The 12306-nt window shown below is 46.1% G+C and overlaps 1 protein-coding gene across 4 annotated transcripts in view; it reads right to left on the bottom strand.

Moving 5' to 3' along the window:
- RAB44 (RAB44, member RAS oncogene family) overlaps window positions 1-519 on the bottom strand; it is a 32283-nt gene extending 31764 nt beyond the window's left edge. For 2 of the 4 annotated variants that reach the window (XM_082730962.1, XM_082730964.1), the window contains exon 1: window positions 391-509. The gene's annotated coding sequence lies outside the window, so the exon portion shown is untranslated. Of the gene's footprint in view, window positions 1-390 lie in introns of all 4 variants that reach the window. The other 2 variants (XM_082730963.1, XM_082730961.1) reach the window with 2 other exon arrangements.
- Between the last annotated feature and the right edge of the window lie 11787 nt (window positions 520-12306).

Genomic DNA, 12306 nt, shown 5'->3' with positions numbered 1-12306 from the left:
CAAGGAACTGGGTCTGCTCCTCACTCCACTTACTTTACTAACTGCAAGTAATCGTGATGGTCACTGAACCCAGGTTATCCAAGCTGGTGGGTCTGAGAGACCACCTACTGCCTTGCTCTAGCCTAGTTACCCTCTCTCCTCTCCTAACTCAGTAGAGAACCCACGGCTCTGAGAAGCCAGGTGACTTGCCCAAGGTCACAGGGCCATTTAAAGTAAGCAATCTATCCCAGTCCCCTGCCCAAGTGCCCTTGTTAGACCAAACTCTTGAGGAAAGTGGACTCGGACCTTTTCAGCCTTGTCATTGGAGCCACATGCGGACTCAGACCACTCCTCTTCCCATCCTCAACCCCTCCAAAGAAAAGAAGCATTGCAACTCCAGGGGGCTCCCACCTTCAAAGACTCCCAGTCGTGCACACAGTCCTGGCCTCCTGGACCTGGTGATGGGGCAACCGCTGCCCCCAAGAACCCACGAGCTCTGGGACTGTTAACAGTCTTGTCTCTTGCTTAATGGCTCTTTCCGTTCCCCAGCGAGCCAATCTCCTGTGTTATCTATGGGACTTCCTGTAGAAGTGAGCACGGGGTGTCCTTTCATAATCCTGCCTGGTACTCCCCAGGTCCCTCACCCTAGGCTCTTAGAACTGGAGACTGCTGGAAATGAGACGGAGGCCCTTGTCTAAGGAGAGGCTCTGAAGGGCAAGATGGGCTGGTCAAAGTCACTCAGCTCTCAGTTGCAAAGCCAGAACTTGGACCCGAGTCTCTAGTTGCCAGCGTGATGCAATGCCTTATCCCAGCCAAAGTGTCAATAGGCACCGTTATGTCTAAAGCTGGGTATACAGACTTTCTTGGGGTCACCTTACACCGTGCCTTCCCTCAGGTCTGCACCCTCAGGTGGCGAGGAAAACCTGGGGAAACTTACATCGAAATCATCTTCTAGAACATAGTCTAACTTAATACCAAAATATGCTAGAAAGCTACAACCATCCGAAGAGAGTGGGACCCTTGCATAAATATATAGGGAAGGATCAATGGCACAGAAGCGACAAGAATAGACTCAAGCACATATGGGAACTTAACATGTGTTAACAGTGGTATTTCAAATCAGCGGATAAAAGATAGTTCATTCAATAAACCATCTGAAGAATTGCAAACAGCAAAGCTGGAGCTCTGACTCTTAAAATAATTCCAGATGGGCTATCAGACGGCTCCCTTGGTCTCAGGGTTGTGAATTTGAGCCTCTCCTCATGTCTAGAGATTACTTAAAAATAAGTAAGATCTTGGGTGCCTGGGTGATTCAGTGTCCAGCTTTTGATTTTGGCTCAGGTCATGATCTCAGGGAGTGAGTTCCAGCCTTGTGCTGGGCTCCGTACTGAGCGGGACCCTGCTTGGGATTCGCTCTCCCTCTCCCTCTGCTCCCACCCCATTTGTGTGGACACTTTCTGCCATAGATAGATAGATAGATAGATAAATACATAAATAAAGTTTTTAGGAAATAGACTTTAAAACTAGATAAGGAGGGGCATCTGGTTGGCTCAGTTGGGTGAGCATCTCCCTCTGGCTCAGGTCTTAATCCCCAGGGTCCTAGGATCAAGCCCCAGGTAAGGCCCCCTGCTCAGCGGGGAGCCTGCTTCTCCCTCTCTCTCTGCCTACTACTCCCCTTGCTTTTGTGCATGCTCTCTTTCTCTGTCAAATAAATAAATAAAATCTTTTTTAGAAACTTAAATAAGAAAATAAAATCTTAAAAAATAAAATAATTCCAGATGGATCAGAAGTTTAAGCATTAAAAACATCATAAAATTTTATGTTTAGGATTTGTTTCACAATAATGGACGGGTGGCAGAACAGGTGGGACACAGGTGAAATAAGGCCTTGGCCCCCTGTTCTTATTACTGTTGAAATTGATGAGGTCACTGTTGGTTCATTCTAGTCTCTCTACTCTTGTGTATGTTTGAACAAATGCTGTAAGGAATCAAGGGATAGGGACGATGGGGCAGCTCAGTGGGATAACTGATTTCCTCTCATTTGACTCAGCCTTGCATCCAGGTTCTAATCAGCAAGGAGTCTTCTTTTCTTTCTCTTTCTCCCTCTGCCCCTCCCGCTTCCCTGCTCACACACGTGTTCTCTCTCTCTTTCTAAAAAACACACACACGAAAACAAACAAACAAACAAACCCAAATCAATCAATCTTTAAAAAAAGAAAGAAAGAAAGAGGAAATCACGGGATAGGAGAGCCTAGGTGGCTAAGTTAGTTGAGTGTCTGACTCTTGGTTTCCGCGCAGGTCGTGATCTCAGGAAGGTGAGAATGAGCCCTGAGTCCAATTCCACAGTCAGTGGGGAGTCGGCTGATTTTCTCTCTCCCTCTCCTTCTGCCCCTCCCCCTGCTCTCTCTCTCTCTGTCAAAATAAGTAAATAAATTGCATGCACGCGCACATACACACACACAGAAATCATGGGATAGTTTTTTAAATAATCTTGGGAGCACCTCAGTGGCTTAGATGATTAGGCATCTGCCTTCAGCTCAGGTCATGATCCCAGGGTCCTGGGATTGAGCCCCATGTCAGGCTCGCTGCTTAATGCGGAGCCTGCTTTTCCCTCTCCCTCTCTCCCTGCCCTCCCTTCCATTGTGCTCTTTGGCTCTGTCTCTCTCTCTATCAAGTAAATAAATAAAATCTCTTTGGAAAAAAAAAATCTGCGCTCTTTAAAAAAATAAATAAATAAGTAAAATTATCGTGGAGCAGTTAAGACCTTCTAGCCTTATCACAAAGAATTAGGAGCCATAAAAGAAATGATTGACACATTTGACTATACAGAAGTTTTTGAGTAAAAAATAAACTACTGAAGGGGTGCCTGGGAGGCGCATTTGGTTAAGCGTCCAGCTCTTGGTTTCAGCTCAGGTGGTGATCTCATGGTCATGGGATGGAGCCTCGAGTCTGGCTCTGTGCTCAGTGAGGAGTCTGCTTGAGATTCTCTCCTCTGCCCCTCCCACTCGTGCTCTCTTTCTCTCTCTCTCTCTCAAATAAATAAATAAATCTTTAAAAATAATAGAAATAAAAAATAAATAAATGAATGGCAAAAAAAGAAGAGTCACCATTGACAAGTCAAAAGGCAAGCAAACAGTGAAAAAAATTCACATGTTCCAGAAAACAAGCTCATTTCTTCCATAGATCATGAGTTCCTCTAGATCAATGAAAAAGCAACAGTGCATTAGAGAAATCACCACCATATAAGTAAGCAATTCATGAAAAATAGTATCAACCGCTTTTTAACATGTGAAAAATATCTTCACTTATAATAAAAGAAACAAAAATAAAACTGCAGTGTGATATTTTAAGTTTCCAACTGTCAAAGCAAAAAATTATTGATAGCATGCTGTGTTGTAAAGGATGTAGGAAAACATTTTCACGTGTTGTGGGTAAGAACATAAACTGTGCAGCTTTCCTGAAAAGCAACGCGGTGATATCTGTCCACATCGAAAAGGAGAGAACTTTTTACTCAGCAATTTCAGTTTTAGTCATTTGTCCTGCAGGTGATGCCCCAAATGACAACATGACAGGATTTCATGACTGCATTGTCTATAGCGGCAAAGGACTGGAAACAACCTAAATTTCCATCAACGGGGATATGGTTAGAGAAGCTCAAATATGTCCGTATGGGACCTACCATGAGGCTGTGAAGAAAAGGAGGAGAAACATACAGGTGGACCAGTGTGAAGACCTTAAAAATACATTGTTGAATAGAAAAAGCAAGATGCAGGGGCTCCTGGCCGGCTCAACCTGACGGTTAAGCGTCAGACTCTCGGTTTCAGCTGACGTCATGATTCCTGGGTCATAGAGTCAGGTCTTATCACGCTCCATGCTTGGTGGGGAGTCTGCGGGAGATTCTTTCCCTCTGCTCCTCCCCCATTCATTCTCTCTTTTTCTCTCTCAAATAAAAAAAAAAAAAAAAAAAAGGCCAGCTACAGGGGCACCTGGCTGGCTCATTCAGTGGACTGTGGGACTCGATCTCGGGGTTCTACGTTTGAACCCCACATTGGGTATAGAGATTACGTTAAAAAAAAAAAACCAAACACAAGGGGCAGAACAGTGAGTCTGGTATGCTTTCCTTGAAGAAAAAAAAAGTGTGTGGATGAAGTTTATGCTCTACAAATACATGTGCTTTCCTATATGGCTGTAAACACACCAAATATTTCTGACAATATATAAGAAAATGGTAGCCGCTGGGCCAGAGAGAAGTGGGATGGAGAAGGAGGGAAATTTATGTTCCACTGTTTATTTTGTACCATCTTAATACATTATCTGCTCAAAAGTAAATTTAAGAATAATGTGTATGTATTCAGAGAATGATGTGGGGAATGTGGTAAAACGTTCACATGTAATAACTATTGGTGAAGGGTATATGGGAATTATTTTACTATATTTGCAACTTTTTTGTGTATCTGAAATTATTTCAAAACAAAAATTTTGAAATTTAATAAATTTAATTTCTAGAGTAACATATATTCTCCCAACAAACCATCCTTTTTACCCCATTTTCATGGCTGAGGAAATTGATACTCAAGAGAGTTTCTATAGCTTTCTTGAACTAAAGAAGGCATTGATTTTTTTATTCAAAAATATTTATTGAGCATCTAATATGTGCCAGACACTGTGCTAGGCACTGAGGATACAAAACTGAGGGGGAAAAAACACACCATATGTCATATGATGTCTGGTAGCAATAAGTGAATGCAGAAAAGTAAAGCAAAGTGAATACATAAAATGGTGGGAAACATACTTTAGATGGGGTGGCTGGGGGAGGGAGGCCTGTCTGAGGAGGTGATATTGGAAGAGAACTTATGAGAAAGAAGATGATCTAGAAGAAGAGTGTTCAGGGAAAGGGGACAGGGAGTGCAAAAGTCCTGAGGTAGGAGCATGCTTTGTGTCCCTGAGGAACAGTAAGGAGCAGGTAATGGAGGGAAGAGGGAAAAGTAGAGAAGATGAGGCCAGAAGTAATAGAGCAAGACCTATAAGCCACATGAAGACCGGGGTTTTTATTGTGAGGTAGAAGCCATTTGGAAGGGGACATGATCCTTCATTGTGGATAATAGACTGTACTAGGCAAGGGCTGAAGCAGGGAGATCACTGAGGAGGCTGGTAAGATAATTCACACAAGAAGAGATGGGGGCACCTGGGTGGCTCAGTGGGTTAAAGCCTCTGCTTTCGGCTCAGGTCATGATCCCAGGGTCCTGGGATCGAGCCCCGCATCAGGCTCTCTGCTCAGCAGGGAGCCTGCTTCCCCCTCTCTCCCTGCCTGCCTCTCTGCCTACTTGTGATCTCTGTCTGTCAAATAAATAATAAACAAAATCTTTAAAAAAAAAAAAAAAGAAGAGATGGTTTGGACCAGGAGGGCAGTGGTGGAGGTGACGGCGAGAGGACTCTGGATATATTTTGGAAGTACGGCCAACAATGTCTGCTGCCGGATAGGGCAACCACAACAAATCTAAGACCTTGGGCTCTTACCATTTCCCTGGGAAGTAGAATGAGGTCGGATTTTTAAGACCTAGCCTCCAGGACTTCAAAGCATCCTCAGTTCATTTGCCCCCCATCTAACCATGGACATAAAGGGGGCACAGAGAAGGCAGGAGTGATCCCAGCCCTCCTTGCTGGAGCCCGAGTGGTCAGAGCTCAGCCTGGCCACCCTCCACGGCCGCCCCAGGAGAGAATCCGCCCAGGAGCCAGCTGGCCGGAGCCCGTAGCCAAGTGCTGAGGAGAATGTTAGATCCAGGCCTTTTTGGAAATGGTGGAGCTAATTTTAAAATACAGTGTCTCTGGACTTAAAAACCCTGAGCTCAGAAACTATATTTTTCAAAACCTGAATGAATGAACCAGGATCCAAGACTGGGAGACTTATTTTATGAATGGGAACATTTTGCACTCACTGTTTTTCAATTCCCAAAAGATGCTTGAATTCATTTCACAGGTCAGTAAGCCCTGAAGCAAAATGCTATCTGTGACTCTGTGGAGTCAAGACCTGGGGCTCCCCTGCCTCCAGCTGTGAGCTCCCAACTAGCTCGAGAAGCTAGAGCTTCTAGAAATAGCAGCTGGCCGTTCTGTGCAGGGAACTGGGGCCAGGGAGCTTGGTGCAAATTTGTGTTTATAAAGCACATTTCACATATGATTGAGAAAACTTGAGTTACTTCCGAGATGGAGGAGGGGGGCCCCCGGGGAGACAGGTGCCCACAAGCCTCCTCGGAACTGTCACCATGGCAGTGGCCCTGGGTGAGGCACTTCCCCTTTCTGGTTTATGGACCTGGGTCATCAGCGTGAATATTCTGGCCTCCCACCACCTCCGAGAGGTGTGTCCTCTGATGAGCGACTTTAAGGCTTATTGCCTCAGTTTCTCACCTGGGAAACAAGGGCAATAGCAGTTCCCACCTCGTGGGCTTGTGGTCAGGATTAAACACTGAAAACCGCACGAAGCGTTGGGACCACGTTAGGCGGGTGATCCCCAGTGGTAGCTGTTGTTATTTTTATGGCTATTAAAAGGAGACTGAGTTAGAGAAGCTCCGGCTTGTCCAGCCTCCCAATTAGCAGATGACTTTGTCCATGTGCCAGACTGATTGTCAAGCCCCGAGGGGCGGCGACCTGGGTCCTGGGAGCCGGTAGGGCTGGGGTGGGCTTTTAGAGATGAATGCCAGGGGCAGGCAGGAAATTCAAGCCACAGGGAATCATTCATTCATTTAACAAATATTTAACGGCCACCTGCTCTGCATTGGGTGGTTTTTAAGTGCTAGGATCCAGCAGCAAATAAAACAGACATGGTCCTCCCTTTGTGGAGCTCACATTTCTGTGGGCTGGTGGGAGAGGGGGAAGCTGAAGTGATTTTTGCCAACAGGCCCCTCTAAGTATGAAGCCAGCTGAAGGGAAGTTCCAGAAGCTGCTGCTGATGCGCCAGCTGTGTCCCTTAGATCCACATCTGTGTTCACCTGAAGCTTTGGTTCTTGGCAGTGATACAGATGCTAACATCCTTCCAGTTTGCTCCGGCATTGGGGGACCTGCGTCATCTGGGAGGGAACACCCAAACTTGCCCTTGGGGAAGCCATTAGGCAGTGCTGGATGACAAGTCTGCAGTGAAGTACCCCCACAGCTACCTGGAAAAGGACCCCAGAGGGACAGTTCTCCAGTATGTTCCACACAGTTCCTCCGATCTCCCTGGTGGGTCTAGGCCCAGCTCGACACAGCAGAACCTGTTCACCAGCACCTTTGTGGCTCTTCCCTTCCCTTTCTCACATTATTTTCTCTCCTCCTTGTGCTTCCAGGAACCTCCTCCGCACACAAGTCCCTATCTCGGGTTCCTTTTGAGGGTGAAAAAAAAAAAAACCTAAGATGGTTGGTACCGGAAATGACAGAAAACAGGGTGGGCTTCTGAAGATGATCCCTCGCCAGTGAGATGACAAGGGGCACAGGACTGCGGGCGGGGAGCGGGGTGGTGACAACCCTTGGCAGTCCGGGGCCGCACGAAGACCGACATCAGCTGTGAGAGGTGGATTGGGGTGGTGAACAGGTGGGATTCCAGGGCAACACTGACTTACTTATGTGGTGGGTCTAATGCTGGAAAGATGGGGGAGGGGGGTTGGCGGTCACGACCAGAAGCGTGCACTTGGCTGTTTTGATTAACTGCCCCAGAGGTCTTGAAGAGAATGACCTGCTCAACTTAGAGCACTTTGTGGGAGATGGGAGAACTCTCTAAGAGCATTCTGGTTTGTTTGTTTGTTTGTTTGTTTTTAAGATTTTATTTATTTATTTGAGAGGGAGAGTGAGCAAGAGAGAGCAGGCACGAGCCGAGGGGGGGGGGCAGAGGGAGAAGCAGACTCCCTGCTGAGTAGGGAGCCTGACGTGGGACTTGATTCCGGGACTCTATCCTGGGACTTCGGGATCATGACCTGAGCAGAAGGCAGATGTTCAACTGATTGAACCACCCAGGTGCCCCCCATCAGAGCATTCTAAATGGCCCTCATCTCTGTGATCCACGGACTGGTTGTATTGATAATCAGCCCAGGATTTCATCATAAAGTGGAGGAGCTACAGGGAGGCTCAATGCGTGGCCCCAGTCAGCAGGAAGAGTGGGGGAGAAGGGTGCCCTGAGACCTGGAATAGAGTTATATGGATGGATGCCCTCAGGAAATTGTATCCCATATCCCCCCGAGCCCTCCCTTGCTAGAGGACAAGGCTCTCCCCCTGCTTGCAGCCCACACAAAGGACTCACTGGGGGCCAGTGCCATACAAGGTGATGCCTGTCTTCCCCCAGATCCATTCCACCTCCCCTCTAGCTTCTAGACCAGAGGCAGCAAATGTTTTCATCAAGGACATGATAGCAGATATTTTAGGTCTGTGGGCCACGTGGTCTCTGTGCAACTACTCAGCTCAGCTTTTGCACGCCTTAAAACAATAGGGCAAAAGCGGCCATGGGCAATAGGGTTAGCAAATGAGCATGTCTGCTTTCCCGTAAAACTTCATACAAAACAGGCAGCCGGTTCACAGAGCTGTGCTTTGCTCCCCCTTCTCTAGATGAATAATTAGTGTCTCAGCACTGCTCAAGCAGGAAAGGACAGGCTCAATCACTGGAGGAAACACTTACCAAAAAAAAGGCTACAGTCTGGCTAATAAGTAAGTACAGGTAGGGCCAGGGAAATACACATGGGCGATCTCAAGGCTATGGGCCAGGGCGATCTCAAGGCTACGGGGAATACAGGCGGGGTAAAGAGAGCTTGGATGGAAGCCAATCTCTCTTAATTCAGGATTGAACATCCTGGCAAGGCCTCCTGGAGCTGGTCCTAACCCAGGGGGGAGTTGGCTAGTGCTTAAAGTTTGACAGAGCAACGGTCTGCTGTCGGAGAGGGGGCGATGCTGAAACACCCTGGAAGAGAGCAGGGAGGGGTTAGAAAGCACCAAGATAGAATGGACTTATTGTGTGAGAACCCACCAGCTCACTGTCATCCCCATGAGGGCCCAGAAGACTCTCCCTTCTCAAAGCCATAAAGGACGCATCTCGGTGCTGGCTTGGAGGTGCTGTCATGGAATGCCGGCGCCACCGTCAGCGGACACACTAAGATTCGGGAGGAGCAGAGGCTGCATGGAACCACTTAATCATCAGAGGCAAGGTAGATGCAAGGCCTGATGGGTAACCAGAGCCCTGTGGCGGGGGCGTTCCCAAGGGTAAGAGAGGGGAGTTAATGGAACATTGCTTGACTGAACCACCTGATTTGGGGGGGGGGGGAGCAGTGAGCAGAAGCTGATACCAGCTGCTATGACAGAAAATCAGAATCTCTCACCCAGCTGCCAAGTATGAGCCTGTTCTCATACCCAGACTCACTGATCCAAGAAAAAGACCTATATGATCACTGTAAGTATACTAAAATATTTCCTCAATTCTTCCCTTCAAAGTGCCCTCTGGCTATTTACCAGAATAGCTGCACAGTGTGGAAAAGCTCTCTTGAGGTCTATTAGGTACAGAGTCTGAGCTTAGACCAGTACCGGGTGACCCAAAATACCATCCTAGGCTCCTTTTAGAGGAGGGGGACATGCGAGGCTGGGTGAAAACGGAGTACCGGCCAGGTGCATCTCAGAGTCTCGGGAGGCAGGTGGACTGACTCTATGCTCCTCTCCCAGCCCCTGAGTGCAAATTGGGGCAGATATATTTAGCAGTTGGCAGAACCCTCATGATTGGTTCTTTTATCTGTGGAATAAGAGCCATTATGGAAAGAAGGATGGAGTGGAAGTCTCTAAAATTATCCTAGCTGTCAAGACGGTAAATTAGAAACAATACCACAGAGCAAGCAAGAAGTGCAGAGATGAGCATTACTCTCAAAGCCCTAGAGTATGCCAGGAGGTCCCCATCAGACCCCCACTCAGTCCTCCCTATGCTGCAAGTGAAGCACGACAATCCACAGCTACCCACGTAGTAGCCCTAATTGCAGATATTGTATCAGATATGGTATCTTTGCTAGAATAGTCTACATGGCCTCTGACTGGAAGAAGCTCATAATATGGCCAGTGCATTCTTTCCAATCTATTTCAAGAAAGGGGATTTTAAAAAAAGGGGGGGTCGTGTTCACATTTCCTACAAAAATTCAGAAACCTACCAGGTAATGTTTTCAGTGGTCAGATGAACTGGAACATGTTGGGACATTCCCTCTAGAGGAAAGGACGAGTCATTGTACTGTGGACATGTTCCCCCTAAAAAGAGGCATAGCACTTGTGAGTCTGTTTGGACTTTGGAAGCTCTCTATTACCACTCCGGCCAAGTGGCTGGATGACATGGGAGCTGCCATGTTTGAGCGGAGTCCAGAACAGAAGAGGGCTCCGTGCCAAGTCCCTGCGATAGGACAAGCCCTCGGGACATAGGAGCCAGTGTATCCCCTGGTACTAGAAATATCCATGGGAGATGAGTAGACAGTGTGAAGTCTCTGAGACGCCCCAGTGGGAGAGCCCTAACTCAGACCACTGGGGTTCTGGAACAAAGCCATACCCCCAAAAGCAGAGAATTATCCAACATTTGAAAAGTAGTTCTTGGCCAAATTGCAGAATCAGAAGCAAATAAATTTTAAGCCACTAAAGTCTTAGAGTGGCTAGTTATAAATAATCAGAACATGCATGTAAACTACTTTGTTCTCTTTTTATTTTTTCAAAACTCTATTTATTTATTTTAAGATTTTTATTTCTTTATTTGACAGAGACAGTGATAGAGTTAATATAAGCAAGGAGAGTGGGAGAGGGAGAAGCAGACTTCCTACCAAGCAAGGAGTCCTATGCAAGGCTTGATCCCAGGACCCTGGGATCATGACCTGAGCCAAAGGCAGATGCTTAACTACTGAGCCACCCAGGTGCCCCTCAAAATTTTATCTAAATTCTAGATAGTGTGATACTGGTTCCAGGAGTAGAATTTAGTGATTCATCACTTATGTAGCATACCTGATTCTCATCACGTGTGCTCTCTTTAATACCCATCATCCATTAGCCCATCCCCCACCCTCCCTCCACAACCTGAAATTTATTCTCTTATTTTTTAGGTTTATTTATTTATTTATTTGAGAGAGAGAGAGAGAGAGAGCGAGTGCGCAAGCACTCATGGGTTGGGAGGAGGAGCAGAGGGAGAGATTCTCCCTACTGACTCCTTACTGAGTGCAGAGCCTGACGCTGGGCTTGATCTCACAATCCTGAGATCATGACCTGAATCGAAATCTGGAGTCAGACACTTAACTGACTGAGCCACCCTGGTACCCCTTAGTTTGTTCTCTTAAATAGACTCCTATGGTTTTTCACCCTCTCTGTTTTTATCTTATTTTTCCTTCCCTTCCCCTAAGTTCATGTTTTGCTTCTTAAATTCCCCATGTGAGTGAGATCATACAGTATTTGTCTTTCTCTGACTGACTTATTTCACTTAGCATAATACCTTCTAGTTCCATCCACATTGTTGCAAATGGCAAGATTTCATTCTTTCTCATGACTGAATAATATTCCATTGTATATAAATATCTATACCACATCTTCTTTATCCATTCATCTGTTGATGGACATTTGGACTCCTTCCATGATTTGGCTATGGTTGATAACGTTGCTTTAAACATTGGGGTTCATGTGCCCCCTTGAATCACTATTTTTGTATGTTTTGGATAAATACCTAGTAATGCCAGTGCTGGGTTATAGGGCAGCTCTATTTTTAACTTTTTGAGGAACCGCCATACTGTTTTCCAGCATGGCTGCCCCAGTTGAATTCCCGCCAACAGGCACTAAGAGGATTCCCCTTTCTCTGCATTCTTGCCAACACCTATTGTTTCTTGTGTTAATTTTAGCCATTCTGATGGGTGTGAGGTGACATCTCATCCTGGTTTTGATTTGTATTTCCCTGCTGATGAGTGATGTTGAGCATCTCTTCATGTGTCTGTTGGCCATCTGGATGTCTTCCTTGAAAAAATACTTTTTCATATCTTCTGCCCCTTCCTTGATTGGATTATTTGTTCTTTGCGTGTTGAGTTTGATAAGTTCTTTATAGATCTTGGATACCAGCTCTTTTCTGATATATCATTTGCAAATATTTTCTCCCATTCTATAGGCTGCCTTTTAGTTTTTCTGATTGTTTCCTTTGCTGTGCAGAAGCTTTTTATCTTGATGAGGTCTCAGTAGTTCATTTTTGCTTCTGTTTCCCTTGCCTCCAGAGACACGTCTAGTAAGAAGTTGCTGCGGCCAAAGTCACAGAGGTTGTTGCCTGCTTTCTCTAGGATCTTGATGGATTTCTATCTCACATCTGACCTTTATCTATTTTGAGTTTATT

The sequence above is a fragment of the Mustela nivalis genome (genome assembly GCF_964662115.1).
Source record: "Mustela nivalis genome assembly, chromosome: 5".
Classification (NCBI taxonomy): domain Eukaryota; kingdom Metazoa; phylum Chordata; class Mammalia; order Carnivora; family Mustelidae; genus Mustela; species Mustela nivalis.
This window is presented reverse-complemented; position numbering and strand designations above follow the sequence as displayed.